Source organism: Pleurodeles waltl, chromosome 3_2 (assembly GCF_031143425.1).
Source record: "Pleurodeles waltl isolate 20211129_DDA chromosome 3_2, aPleWal1.hap1.20221129, whole genome shotgun sequence".
In the NCBI taxonomy this organism is placed as follows: domain Eukaryota; kingdom Metazoa; phylum Chordata; class Amphibia; order Caudata; family Salamandridae; genus Pleurodeles; species Pleurodeles waltl.
In genome coordinates this window covers 220,944,585-220,959,339 of record NC_090441.1, presented here as the reverse complement: position 1 = coordinate 220,959,339, position 14,755 = coordinate 220,944,585, and positions in this window count along the sequence as shown.

Genomic DNA, 14,755 nt, shown 5'->3' with positions numbered 1-14,755 from the left:
TGCCATTCTGTAGGAGTATTTAGCAGGATATACTTTTGGCAGCGGTGTGCCATCAGCTGAAGCTTTCACGCCAGCCAGTGTTTCATTGTTCACTTTCATTCTTGAACAACTTACTGCAGCAACAGAAGCCATAGCTACTGAAGATTTGGCTGCTTCATCAGCTATGGTGTTGCCAGAAACGTATTCCAACGCACTGGTGTCAAAGTGTTTCTACAACATCGACATTGGGTAGCGTTTACTTCAGATCCGCTACTTTCCCCCACAGAAGTCTATTTTTAATGGTGTTACCTTTAGAATTTCTGATACCGTTCTGGCACAAGTAATCCAGGTATTCATTGAAAGACTGGACACAATAATACGAATCACAGACAGTTAGCTGTTCTGCATCCATGTGTTCCAGTGTCATAACCAGATCCTTAAGCTCTGCTAATTGTGCAGTTCCGTAAGGTTTGTTAAAAAGTATGTTGTGTATAGAATTCACCATCCTTCATGTATCCACTCACGACTGCGCAAGCAGCAGAGCATTGATATTTTGTGCCTATAGTAGGTTGTGCTGAACCATCTGTGTACATAATCCTTTGATATTGTTCAATAGGCAAAGTGTGTGCTGGAACAGGATATTTAAGTTCATATTGCAAGAATTCTTGAGTTTGTAACTTTGAATTTAAAATGTAGACAACATCAGTGGCCGTCGGAGACGTTGCCCATTGAATCCAAGGTGGATGCAGTGCTTAAGAGTTTGGGATGCTGGCTTTGGTAACAGCCTAAAGGTCCGGGATTGGAGATATGACAATAATGCGTTTCCCCTGGGCCAAAGGTCTCTCTTTAATGACAGCCGTCTGAACAGCATTGAAAATGTTCTCTGTGGGAGCAGAACGTTGTTCTGCTGTAGAGTACAAATGTGATTTGTATGCAATTGGGACAGTCTCATCCTCATTGAATGTTTCATAGGCTAAACCAATGGCACCAGCAATTACTCTGATGACCAAGTGTTTTTTGTTGTCCCTTGTATGTAAGTGTTTTGCTGCAAGCATGTCTTGTTGTAATGCTCTTAGAATGTGTGTGTGTTTGACTATCCAGTGTTTAATGGAAAAGACAGGACGTATCAAGTCATATAGGGGCTTAATGCATTGCGCATAATCTGTAATGTATGTTCTGCCAAATTTTTGAAAGCCCTGTGAAGACTGAATTATATTGATCGTATTTGATGGCTGTAGTTGTGCGGATTTTTCTAAAAATTGTGTCGCTAGGCTCTTTATTTCATCTGAAAATGTGTAACTCAGGTAAAGGACTGTTAGAAATGGGATCTTTTGTTGGCAGTCAGTTACCCCTGTCCAAGCAAGGACCCTCACTCTAGTCAGGGTAAGTCACACACAATTCAAATTATCTTGTGCCCACCCTCTGGTAGCTTGGGACTGAGCAGCCAAGCTTAACTTAGAAGACAATGTGTAAAGTATTTGTGCAATAAATCATGCAATAACACAGTATAACACCAGAAAAATACACCACACAGTGTTTAGAAAAATATTTTATTTTTATCTGGTTAAATGCAGGTCAAAACGATCAAGATTTGATAAGTACATGTTAAAATATCACTCTAGAAAAGGATAAAAGGAGTCTTTAGTCTATAAAAAGCAACAAGTGTCTCTTGCAAGCACAAATTACCTGGTTTGCGTTAAAATTCTCCGCAAGGGACCGCAGAGGAGGAGATGCATGGAAAGCGGGGAGGTGTGCGTCGGTTTCTCCAGGCGCACACAGACAATGTGTCGATAATTTTCCACAGAGGGAAGGATTTGCGCTGATTTCCGGCATGCTGACTTGGATCCTCTTCAGGTTGCAGAGTTTTCAGATGCCCAGGGGATGATGCAGAGAAACCCTAGGCACACAGAACAAAGTCACAGGAGCTGCGTTGATCCGGTGGCCGATGTGGGGAAATTTCTGTCACACAGTCGGCGCTGCGTTGATTCTTCTTGCAGGAAATTGGGCTGCATTGTTCCTGCTCGGCTATGCGTTGATCCAGTGGGCCGTGCGTCGAAGTTCTGATCGAGGTTGATCTCCTCTCTGGGAGCCGGGGTGCGTTGTTCCGGTTCGGCGTGCAGTGATTTTCTCACAGTGATGCAGACTGTGCTTCATTTCTGGCAGGCTGTGCGTCAAATTTTCACCGCACAAGGAGTTCTTTGTAGGAGGAAGTCTTTTTAGTGCTGAGACTTCATGCAACAAGAGGCAAGCTCTATCCAAGCCTTGGAGAGCACTTCTCAGCAGAGTCAGAGGGCATCAGGGCAACAGGAGGGCAACATCAGGGCAACAGCAGGGCAGCAGTACTTTGCAGAAAAGCAGTCAGGTGAGTCCTTTGGGCAGCCAGGCAGTTCCTCTTGGCAGGTTGCATGATATGGTTCAGAGTTTCTTCACCAGTGGTATCTTGTCCAGAAGTGTCTGAGTTGGTAGGGTCAGTGGCCCTGTTTAAATACCCAAATTTGCCTTTGAAGTGGGGGAGACTTCAAAGAGTGGCTTAGAAGTGCACCAGGTCCCCTTTCAGTTCCATCCTGTCTGCCAGGGTCCCAGTAGAGAGTTTGGCAGTCCATTGTGTGAGGGCAGGTCACTGTCCTTCAAATGTAAGTGTCAGGCCCTCCACCCTCCCAGCCCAGGAAGACACATTCAGTATGCAGATGTGTGCAGGTGTGACTGAGCATCCTGTGTTTGGGTTTGTCTGAGTGGAATGCACAAGGGAGCTGTCAAGTAACCTAGCCAGACGTGGATTGTAAGGCACAGAAGGAGTTAAGTGCAGAGAAATGCTCACTTCCTAAAAGTGTAATTTCTAAAACAGTAATATTAAATCCAACTTCACCAGTCAGCAGGATTTTGTATTACCATTCTGGCCATACTAAATATGACCTCGTTACTCCTTTCAGATCAGAATCTACCACTCAAACAGTATTTGAGGGTAGCCCTAATGTTAGCAAATGAAAGGATCAGGCCTCACAGCAGTGTAAAACAAATTTAGGAGTTCTACACTACTAGGACATATAAACTACAGTGGTATATATCCTGACTTTTACCTACATAGCACCCTGCCCTAGGGGTTTCCTACGGCCTACCTTAGGGGTGACTTATATGTAGAAAAAAGTTGAGTTTAAGGCTTGGCAAGTACTTTTAAATGTCAAGTCGAAGTGGCAGTGACACACAGGCCTTGTAATGGGAGGCCCGAGGCATGGTTAAGGGCTACTTATGTGGGTGGCACAATCAGTGGTGCAGGCCCACTAATAGCATTTAATCTACAGGCCCTGGGCACATGTAGTTCACTTTACTGGGGGTAGATTAAATAAGCCTATTGGGTATAAACCAATGTCACCATGTTTTTAAGGGAGAGAGCATATCCACTTTAGCACTGGCTAGCAGTGATAAAGTGCGCAGAGCCCTAAAACCAGAAAAAACAGTGTCAAAAAGTAGAGGGAGGCAGGCAAAAAGTTAGGGATGACCATCCTAAGGCTGTCAAGTTTAACAAGGATACTGTAACTAATTTCGGAAAATCCTACAACAATACGGGGTACCTGTCTGATATGCTGCAATAGGTCATCGTACATTGTAGAAGGCTGGCCAGGTTTATAGTGGGTACCTAAGGTACTTACACCTTATACCAGGTCCAGTTATCCCTTTTTAGTGAAAAGTAGGCAGTGTCTAGAAGCCAGGCTCTCTAGTGGTTGTGTTGATGAGCAGCCAAGGCCCAACTAGCAGATAAGCAACGCTCATGCAATATCACTGTAGTTACACAGTACTCACACATGAAAGAAAATACTCAGTGGTACAAAAACAAAAGTTACAATAAAAGTTTATTTTAGTGACACACTTGCCAAATATACCTTAGAGACTATGCACCATTAGTAGGTAAGTAATATACACAATATATACACTAGTATCCAAAAACAGGAAAGCAAACAGATAGAAAACAGTGCTAATAGTGAAAATCACAATAGTTAGAAATAGGCCTAGGCATATTGGCCTATATGCAAACCATATACTAAGAAAGTGGAAAGCGAATGTCGGTTTTCCACCTAAGCAAGTGTAGTGTGTAGAGGGGCACTTGGAGTATTAGAAAACACCAAAGGTAAGTAATAGAACCCACCCCAGAGTCCAGAAAAGTAGGAGTAAATCACAGGAACTTTCCTACTACACAGAAGAAAACGAGAAAGAAGATAATGCAAGAACCAGAAGAGACTGTAACACACTAACAGTGGATTCCTGGACCTGAAGACCCGTGCATGAAGGGGACCAAGTCCAAGAAGGACAGAAGAGTCCAGGAAGAACAGGAGCTTCTGCTAACCCGGATGAAGGTGCAAAAATGGAACCACTGGTGAAGAACAATAGTCAGTACTGCACCCAAGAAGATGGATGTGGGTTTCTGGTTGGTTCAGAAGATGTTACACGCCGGGTGGATGATTTTAGTCTAGTTTAAGTTGCTGGATTTCGCCAACAAGCCTTGGGAAACGCAAAGCTTGTGGTTGGAGGAAAATGGAGCTGCCCGGGACCAGGAAAGACAAGGTCAACTATACCCAGGAGGGGTAGTCAGAGGGGGCCCTCAGCAGTCCAGAGAACCCCCAGAAGACCAGGTAGCATGACTAGGAGTCCCACAAGATAAGGACAAAGAAGGTGAAAATGGAGGCCTATGCAGCACTATAACAAAGGGTCCCACGCCGCCGGAGAACGTAGCAGGAAGCTATGCATCACAGGAGGAAGTGCTGGAGGCCGAAGCTGTGCTGTGCATGAAGAACTACGTGGAAGATCACACACAAGCCTTGTTAACTGCAAATCATGCAATGCAGGGGGCTACTGTCTTGCGTTGGGAGACAAGCTCTTACCTCTACCAAAGTTGGAAACCTAATAGTCAGGAACATCAGGACCACTTCAGTCTACCACCTGTGTTGCTAGATCTACGCACTTTGCGAGGTGAAGGGACCCAAGCCACCGGTCGTCGATGCTGAGGGTACCTGCTGAAGCAGGGAAGTGATACCTTCACTTATAGGGAGATTCCTTCACTCTTCTGGTGCACCACCAAAGAGAGAGACCCTAAATAGCTTCCAAATGGGAGATTGGTCACCTAACCAGGTAAGCAAATATCAGGGGAGGGCTCTGACATCACCTGCTGACACCAACCACTCAGGTGCTCCCAGAGTTACCTGCCCATCCTGAAAACAAAATGGCAGAACCCAGGGACTCTCTGGAGGAGCTCTGAGCACTATCACCGGGGTGGTGAAGGACAGGGGAGTTTAAACTCTCCTTTCCTTTGTCCAGTTTCGCACCAGAGCAGGGACCGGGGTCCCTGAACCAGTGTAGACTGGATTATCCAAGGAGGGCACCATTTGTGCCCTTCAAAGAATTTCCAGAGGCTCAGTGAGGCTACCCCTCCCATGCCTGTAACACAGAGTCCTTTATTTCTGCCTTCCTAAGCTTGTGTAAGAGGTGGTAGCTGCTTGGCTGCCTTAAAAACCTCACAAGACTAGTATAGCAGTACTGTGGGTCCAGTGTGGAGCCCCCAAAGTACATGGAATTATACAACCAATGCTAGAATCAGCATTGGGGTATAATTCCAAGATGTTAGACACCTTACATGACAATTTTCGGAGTTATCATTTTGTAGCTGGACAAAGGTAGTGACTTATGTCTAGTACCCATATGAAATGGGATCCCCGCACTCACGAAGTCTGGGAAAATGGTTATGGACAATGTGGGTGAACCTCTGCTACTGCAGGGGTGCCCTCGCACACAGGAATCCTGCACCAAGCCTTCAGGGTTGGAAGATCTGACATATAGGTGACTTATGAGTGACCTAGTGCAGTGTCAATGGCAGTGAAAAGGTGCATGCACCAAATCACACAGGCCTGCAATGGCAGTCCTTAGAAGCTTTTGTATGGGCTCCCTATGGGTGGCAAAAGAAATGCTGCATTCCATAGCGATCCCCTGGAACCCCAATGTCCTGGGTACCTCTGTACCATATACTAGGGACTTATAAGGGGGCACCAGTATGCCAATTGTCAGTGGAATACTGTGTTAACAGTATCCAACATCCAAATTTACAAGGAGAGAGCATAACTACTGGGGTCCTGGTTAACAGGATCCCAGTAGATACAGTTAAACACACTGACAAACAGTTAAACACACTGACACACAGGCAAAAAGTCGGGGTAACAATTCTAGAAAAGGGCTACTTTCCTACATTCCTGATATCTACTTTTTTGGCAGTCATCCTCGTGCTTTGCCAAAAATCGAAACAACAACAGTGGCAACAACAGCTGGCAGCAGCTGGTGATGACTGGTCCCAAAAATGTTGCCGCTTGCACGCCAGAAATGAAGTTGGCCGCTTCAGCCATTAACAGACTACTAAACAGAAGCCAGATTATAATGAGCCAATCAATGGTATATGTGTGCAAAAATCCACCGCTGAGTGCAAGCCACACCAACCTACTGCTGGCCGCCTCTGAACCTCACAGCGAGCCTGTGGCCTAAAGCCTTCCACACAACCAGACACAACCAATCAAACTTTCCAAGAGTGCAGCCGCAATGACTCTATCTGTCCGATTCCACCCAAGCTAATGAGAGGACTAACACCAGCCCGGATATGGCCACCATTAAATCAATTAAGTCCGTTATGTCAGAGGTGCTAACTGGGAGGGGAGCAGAGAACCAACAAATAAGATAGGGGGTGCAAGGTAAGGATGAGTTACAAAAGGCCCCCTGCCACACACCTTCCAAACCCACTCACCGCCTGCCTGACTACCTGACTGCAAAAACTGAGATCCCCACCTCATACGCTCTCCTTCACCTTCTCCAGTCTGGTTCTGTTCCTTTCCTTACAGAAACACGAACTGCTGCTGAGAGAAATGCCACTACTGCCTCTCAAGCACTCCGTTGACAAATCCCAGCTTTTAAAACAACCTTTTTAACATGGAGAGTTGTAGTGTGATAGGGTACCCAGCATTAGGCAATGGGTAATGGGCATAGCAGAAAACACAACATTCTCCATGGTCTTCCAATCCTCCGATGGCTTGTTCTTCTTGTACTGAGGAAGAGCGGAAAAGCAGGAATGCGGGGGCGGTAACCACAATGCTCCCCGCAAACCTCTGGTGCCTTACTCCACAGTCTTACTGGCAATTCTTAGTGGCTACTAAGTTGCACCCGCTCCTGCAGCACTGGGAAGCGGTAAGCGGCTGCAATAGACATGCCACACTGCCACAATGCTCACTGCAGTCCTCCGTCCCCCAATTATAGCAACCGCTCCACTATCCCACTGCAGTTACGGGCAATTGGGGTGAATAACAATGTTTGGCGAGCCTTGGCGCCTTCCTCCTCTGCTCCCCTTCTCCGTGATGGATAATCGACTCCTCCCACCACGCACCTTCGGCACCCCATGCAATGGCATGTTTGGGCAGCCACTAGCTTATCAGCAAATATAGTGAGTTTAGGAGGCTGGACTGGCTTGTAGTGAGTACCAAGGGGTGCTTACACCTTGCACCAGGCCCAGGTATCCCTTATTAGTGTAGAGGGGTGTCTAGCAGCTTAGGCTGATAGAAAAGGTAGCTTAGCAGAGCAGCTTAGGCTGAACTAGGAGACGAGTGAAGCTCCTACAGTACCACTAGAGTCACTTGCACAATATCATAAGAAAACACAATACACAGATATACTAAAAATAAAGGTACTTTATTTTTATGACAATATGCCAAAGTATCTCAGTGAGTACCCTCAGTATGAGGATAGCAAATATACACAAGATATATGTACACAATACCAAAATATGCAGTAATAGCAATAGAAAACAGTGCAAACAATGTATAGTCACAATAGAATGCAATGGGGGCACATAGGGATAGGGGCAACACAAACCATATACTCTAGAAGTGGAATGCGAACCACGAATGGACCCCAAACCTATGTGACCTCGTAGAGGGTCGCTGGGACTGTAAGGAAACAGTGAGGGTTAGAAAAATAGCCCACCCCAAGACCCTGAAAAGTGGGTGCAAAGTACACCTAAGTTCCCCAAAGAGCACAGAAGTTGTGATAGGGGAATTCTGCAGGAAAGACCAACACCAGCAATGCAACAACAATGGATTTCCAGACGAGAGTACCTGTGGAACAAGGGGACCAAGTCCAAAAGTCACGATCAAGTCGGGAGTGGGCAGATGCCCAGGAAATGCCAGCTGTGGGTGCAAAGAAGCTGCCACCGGATGGTAGAAGCTATGGATTCTGCAAGAACAACAAGGGCTAGAAACTTCCCCTTCAGAGGATGGATGTCCCACGTCGTGAAGAGTCGTGCAGAGGTGATTTCGTGCAGAAAGACTGCCAACAAGCCATGCTAGCTGCAAAGCTCACGGTTAGGGTTTTTGGATGCTGCTGTGGCCCAGGAGGGACCAGGATGTTGCCAATTGCGTGAGGAGACAGAAGGGGCATCCAGCAAGACAAAGAGCCCACTCAGAAGCAAGCAGCACCCGCAGAAGTGCCGGAACAGGCACTACGAAGTAGAGTGAACTGGAGCTCACCCGAAGTTGCACAAGAGGGTCCCACGACGCCGGAGGACAACTCAGGAGGTTGTGCAATGCAGGTTAGAGTGCCGGGGACCCAGGCTTGGCTGTGCACAAAGGAAATCCTGGAAGAGTGCACAGGAGCCGGAGTAGCTGCATAACACGCGGTTCCAAGCAATGCCTTCTAGCGTGGGGAGGCAAGGACTTACCTCCACCAAACTTAGACTGAAGAGTCACTGGACTGTGGGAGTCACTTGGACAGAGTTCCTGAGTTCGAGGGACCTCGCTCGTCGTGCTGAGAGGAGACCCAGAGGACCGGTGATGCAGTTCTTTGGTGCCTGCGGTTGCAGGGGGAAGATTCCGTCGACCCACGGGAGATTTCTTCGGAGCTTCTAGTGCAGAGAGGAGGCAGACTACCCCCACAGCATGCACCACCAGGAAAACAGTCGAGAAGGCGGCAGGATCAGCGTTACAAGGTCGCAGTAGTCGTTGTTGCAATTTTGTTCCAGTTTTGCAGGCTTCCAGCGCGGTCAGCAGTCGATTCCTTGGCAGAAGGTGAAGAGAGAGATGCAGAGGAACTCTGATGAGCTCTTGCATTCGTTATCTAAGGAATTCCCCAAAGCAGAAACCCTAAATAACCAGAAAAGGAGGTTTGGCTACCTAGGAGAGAGGATAGGCTAGCAACACCTGAAGGAGCCTATCAGAAGGAGTCTCTGACGTCACCTGCTGGCACTGGCCACTCAGCAGCACCTCTGTTTCCAAGATGGCAGAGGTCTGGACCACACTGGAGGAACTCTGGGCACCTCCCAGGGGAGGTGCAGGTCAGGGGAGTGGTCACTCCCCTTTCCTTTGTCCAGTTTAGCGCAAGAGCAGGGCTGAGGGATCCCTGAACCGGTGCAGACTGGTTTATGCAGAGATGGGCACCATCTGTGCCCATCAAAGCATTTCCAGAGGCTGTGGGAGGCTACTCCTCCCCAGCCCTGACACCTTTTTCCAAAGGGAGAGGGTGTGACACCCTCTCTCTGAGGAAGTCCTTTGTTCTGCCTTCCTGGGCCAGGCCTGGCTGGACCCCAGGAGGGCAGAAACCTGTCTGAGGGGTTGTCAGCAGCAGCAGCTGCAGTGAAGCCCTGGGAAAGGTAGTTTGGCAGTACCCGGGTCTGAGCTAGAGACTCGGGGGATCATGGACTTGTCTCCCCAATGCCAGAATGGCATTGGGGTGACAATTCCATGATCCTAGACATGTTACATGGCCATGTTCGGAGTTACCATTGTGACGCTATACATATGTCGTGACATATGTATAGTGCACGCGTGTAATAGTGTCCCCGCACTCACAAAGTCCGGGGAATTTGCCCTGAACAATGTGGGAGGACCTTGGCTTGTGCCAGGGTGCCCACACACTAAGTAACTTAGCACCCAACCTTTACCAGGTAAAGGTTAGACATACAGGTGACTTATAAGTTACTTAAGTGCAGTGGTAAATGGCTGTGAAATAACGTGGACGTTATTTCACTCAGGCTGCACTGGCAGGCCTGTGTAAGAATTGTCAGATCTCCCTATGGGTGGCACAAGAAATCCTGGAACCCCAATACCCTGGGTACCTCAGTACCAAATACTAGGGAATTATAAGGGTGTTCCAGTATGCCAATGTAAATTGGTGAAATTGGTCACTAGCCTGATAGTGACAATTTGGAAAGAGAATGAGAGAGCATAACCACTGAGGTTCTGGATAGCAGAGCCTCAGTGAGACAGTTAGTCATAACACAGATAACACATACAGGGCACACTTATGAGCACCGGGGCCCTGGCTGGCAGGGTCCCAGTGACACATACAACTAAAACAGCATATATACAGTGAAATATGGGGGTAACATGCCAGGCAAGATGGTACTTTCCTACAGTGAGTCAAGGGAGTAGAGTTTTCAAATACCCCCACATTGAATCATAACTTTGATTAACACAAAACAAAGTAAGCAAAGTAGGTGAGCAGCATGACTCCCTCTAGAGGAGCTCCCTTGATTATTCATCCAAACAATCCAATTATTCAATAACCCTTTCAGTCTTCTATGTTCACCCGTAGCCACCAGGATTCAAGCTTTACTTTCCCTCATTCATTCTTTCACCAAAATTTCCATTCCATTTTCCATCCATTCATTATCCATCCTTTCTTTCAACCATTCTTTCACTCATCGTTCCCTTTACCCAATACCCACCCACACACCTTTCACCATCCCAGGCATCCTTTCACTCATACACCATTTCATCCATTCTTTTGTTTAACCTTCTGTCCTTTCCTGTTTCCCTCAAGCCATCATTTCTAGTGTTCCTTATGTGAGCTTTTGCTGAATTGCAGCTAGAAGAGGCCTTAACTCAAGCATTACTGCAGCTGGTAAAGTGGAGGGTTCACGATCAAGAGTCACGACGACGCCCTTGCAGATTGTGAGTGTAATAGTATTAGTAAATAAGCAAGCAATGTGACTTACCGCTCGTCCCTGCCGCTGCTTCTCCCCCTCCAAATGACTCTCCTTCTACTGCAGCAGCTGAGCCTGCACACTGGTGGTTGGTGTGGCTCGAAAAAAGTTATACATTTTTTGGATGCCAGATAAGCTTCCCCTTCATTTTTTTTATGAAAAAATACAACAGCAATACAAAGCCAGGCAGTGAATCCAATCAAAAACTTCCCAAAGGTATAGCCTATGATGATTATGGTGACTGTGAGTCTTTGAAGCTCAATGAAGGGGTGTCATTATGGTCATTGAAAGACATATATGGAGTGTTTTGGCAAATGCAACAGGTCTTCAAACTTTCCAGACATGCTGCTCTGTCACAAAAACTGCCGGTTTACTGCATAAATGAATTACACAGCACAACTTTGGGGGAGGGGGGTGTCCATGACCATGGCCCCCCTCTTGTTAACTGTTAGATAATGAGAAAGAAAAAGAAAACCTTCTTACCAAGCATAGATGGTGAATATTATTTATAATACTAGCTTACTTTGGCCTGCAATCTTCACAGTAGACAGTAGAATACGAAAAATCTGTTCTTAGATTTATAGTTATACAAGCTATATAGGGGAGCTGGAGAAATTACCACAAAGCACTAAGGAAAAGATAACTGAACTAGACACTAGTACGGACCGGAAAATGTCAGCTTCCAAAAAAAAAAACAAGAAATAAGGAACAAAAGATAATGCAGGGATAACAGGAATAAAACAAAAAATGGATAGGGGAGCTGGAAACCCCAAACAGTATAAAAAATAAACAAGGCAAAATTTAAAAGTAGCACAGTGCGCAGAGGTAAAAGAGCTAATCCATTGTGCTTTGCAAGCGTGGTTTCGGGTCTCATCCTTGTCGCCACATGAAAGGAAGAGGGCAGGCAAAGGTGTCAGAGCAACTTTATTTCTCACCAGCAGCACCAGGCTCCAGGCAGCAACTCCCATCCTGAACCCAGCACCAACATTACAATACCCCAAGATTCTGTCCTAAGCCCACAACAAGATAAAAAAATAGATGAGTGGTACAGTTCATCCCCACAAAATATTATGACAGGCAAATGCAATGTACTTATCTAAAACAGATCATTTATATTACTAGATTTGAGTATATCGACTATCATTGAGTTGTCTATACTAATCCTAAAATCCCTATTCCAAATTTCCTTCACAAAAACTACATTTGGAACTGATGCATTGCAATTAATTATCTTTGATTTCATCCTCATTTCTCAACCCCCTTAATAAACCAACTCAGTCTCTCTTTTTTGCAGTGTGAAGGAAGGGACACAAGTGATTCTGCAGCACACATAGAAAGAGGAAAAAACGGGGAGAAATAAAGATATTTCCCCTCCGTGGCATCACTCTTACACCACCCCTGAGATAACGTAGGAATCTAACGCATACCCAGACTTGTAAATCTGGGAATGCGTCAGATTCCTTCTGGTTCCATGGTTGTCGCATGGGAGCACCCGCAGAAACACCCATGGAACGTCCCTTTCACGCCGTATTGTGCATGTAAGGTGTCCATGTTTACAAGACCATGAAAAGCCAAGCAAGGAGGATATGCATGGCCTTGTAAATATGGGCTGGCACAGTGCGCCACCAGAGTGTAGAAAAAATTATGCTCCGGTGGCGCAAGTGTGCCGCTAGGACCTCGCAAATGAGGCCCTTGAGGTCCAGATCAGGCAGCAGGTGGGGAACTCTGTCAACATCGTGAAGGAGTTGCCTCTCTGCCAAAATATAAATAAGCCCCTTAGCTCTTGATTTCCTCCAAGTGCTGATGGGCGTCGGTGCAAATACTAGTTTGAGAGTAGAACAAAATTGCCCAGAACTTCAGCACAATTTACCCAGTCTGGTCCATGAAAACCTAGAGTTCCTTGTTTTTTCTTCTTTTACAATATCTTCCCCTAAAACAGATTTTTTAAAAATATATACCTGCAAGTGTTAATGAGGGACGTTTGCATTTAAAATCAGAGACCAAAGAAACCCTGAAGAAGAAGCAACACACAATTAGCCATTCCTTACAGGAAGGAAACTCTCCCCTCTGGTGACCACATCTCTGCAGTGTGGGGCTCCCTCCTTCCTGAAGCTCTAAAGTAACCTTATGTATATAAGTAATATACAGAAATGGATTTCTTACAGGAGGTAAACCTTCCCCTCTGGTGCTCACATTTCTTGAAGGCGGGGCTCCTTCCTCCCTGAAGACCCTCTCAGGCACTTTAAATTTCCGCTCTCAGCTTTCCTCAGTTGACACCTGGAGCCACAGTCACTAGTGCACTTCTAGAGCTCAACATGATGTGTGTCCAGGCTCTGCTGCTGGCTGCGGTGTTTTTGTGTAGGTTGTGCTGCTTCACACACCGAATGTGACACAAGGAAGCTCATTTGTCCTGTGGTGGGATTTAGTGACATATTCTGCTTTATTCCATCCCCATGTTTTGTGCACGTCTCCAGTGCACATATACACTTCAAATAATGCATTTAGAGGGTCATTCTGACCCTGGCGGCCGGTGGCCGCCAGGGCCACCGACCACGGGAGCACCGCCAACAGGCTGGCGGTGCTCCAATGAGCATTCTGACCGCGGCGGTTCAGCCGCGGTCAGAAGCGGAAAGTCAGCGGTCTCCCGCTGACTTTCCGCTGACTTTCCGCTGCTCTTTGGAATCCTCCATGGCTGCGGAGCGCGCTCCGCAGCCATGAGGATTCTGACCCCCCCTACCGCCATCCAGTTCATGGCGGGAAAGCCGCCATGAACAGGATGGCGGTAGGGGGGGTCACGGGGCCCCTGGGGGCCCCTGCTGTGCGAGCCCCGGTAAGAGGGCCCCGAAAAGTATTTCAGTGTCTGCCTTGCAGACACTGAAATACGCGACGGGTGCCACTGCACCCGTCGCACCTTCCCACTCCGCCGGTTCGATTACGAGCCGGCATCCTCGTGGGAAGGTCGTTTTCCCCTGGGCTGGCGGGCGGTTTTACTGGAACCGCCCGCCAGCCCAGGGGAAAACTCGTAATACCCGCCGCGGTCTTTTGACCGCGGCGCGGTAATTTGGAGGGCGGGATCCTGGCGGGCGGCCTCCGCCGCCCGCCAGGGTCATAATGAGGCCCTTAATGTCTTACTAGAACACCCTTGTAATTTACCTTTCATTTATTCTCCACAGGTGCGGAAACCAGTAACCAGATCCTGCAGCCTCCGGGGGCTGGAGGTCACGGACGGGGGGACCGTGGAGATCACCTGTAAACACACCATCACCAGCCCTAACTATCTTGCCTGGTTCCAGCACCGGCCCGGGGGAGTCCCCAAGCTCCTGATTTCAGGGTTCAGCTCTAACGAGACCATTGGACACCTCTCAATGTCCATCACCACACACCGTGTGTCCACCACTCTTAGGATCCACAGTGCCGGAGTGAGGGACGCTGCCGTGTATTACTGCGTCGTGAGGGACACAGTGAGGAAAGTGAGGGGAAACCTGAACAAAAACAGGTGCAGAGAACTAAGAAGAGCGGTGGGAACACCCCCAACAAATGTGACTCTGGCACCATCTGGTGGACTAAAGTTCATAAATACTCAATGAGAAGCAGTTACATAAACACAAGGTGGCTCTGCGTGGCTTAGTAAATCTGACTTAGGGGCTTCTGTTGCCTTGTGTCACCTTGTGTGATGTAAGGGCAACACAAGCACTTGATAAATCTTGGCGCCAGTGTTCACACTAATGACATACAACAAATTCTGAAAAGCAATGGACACTCTACAATTACTTAAAA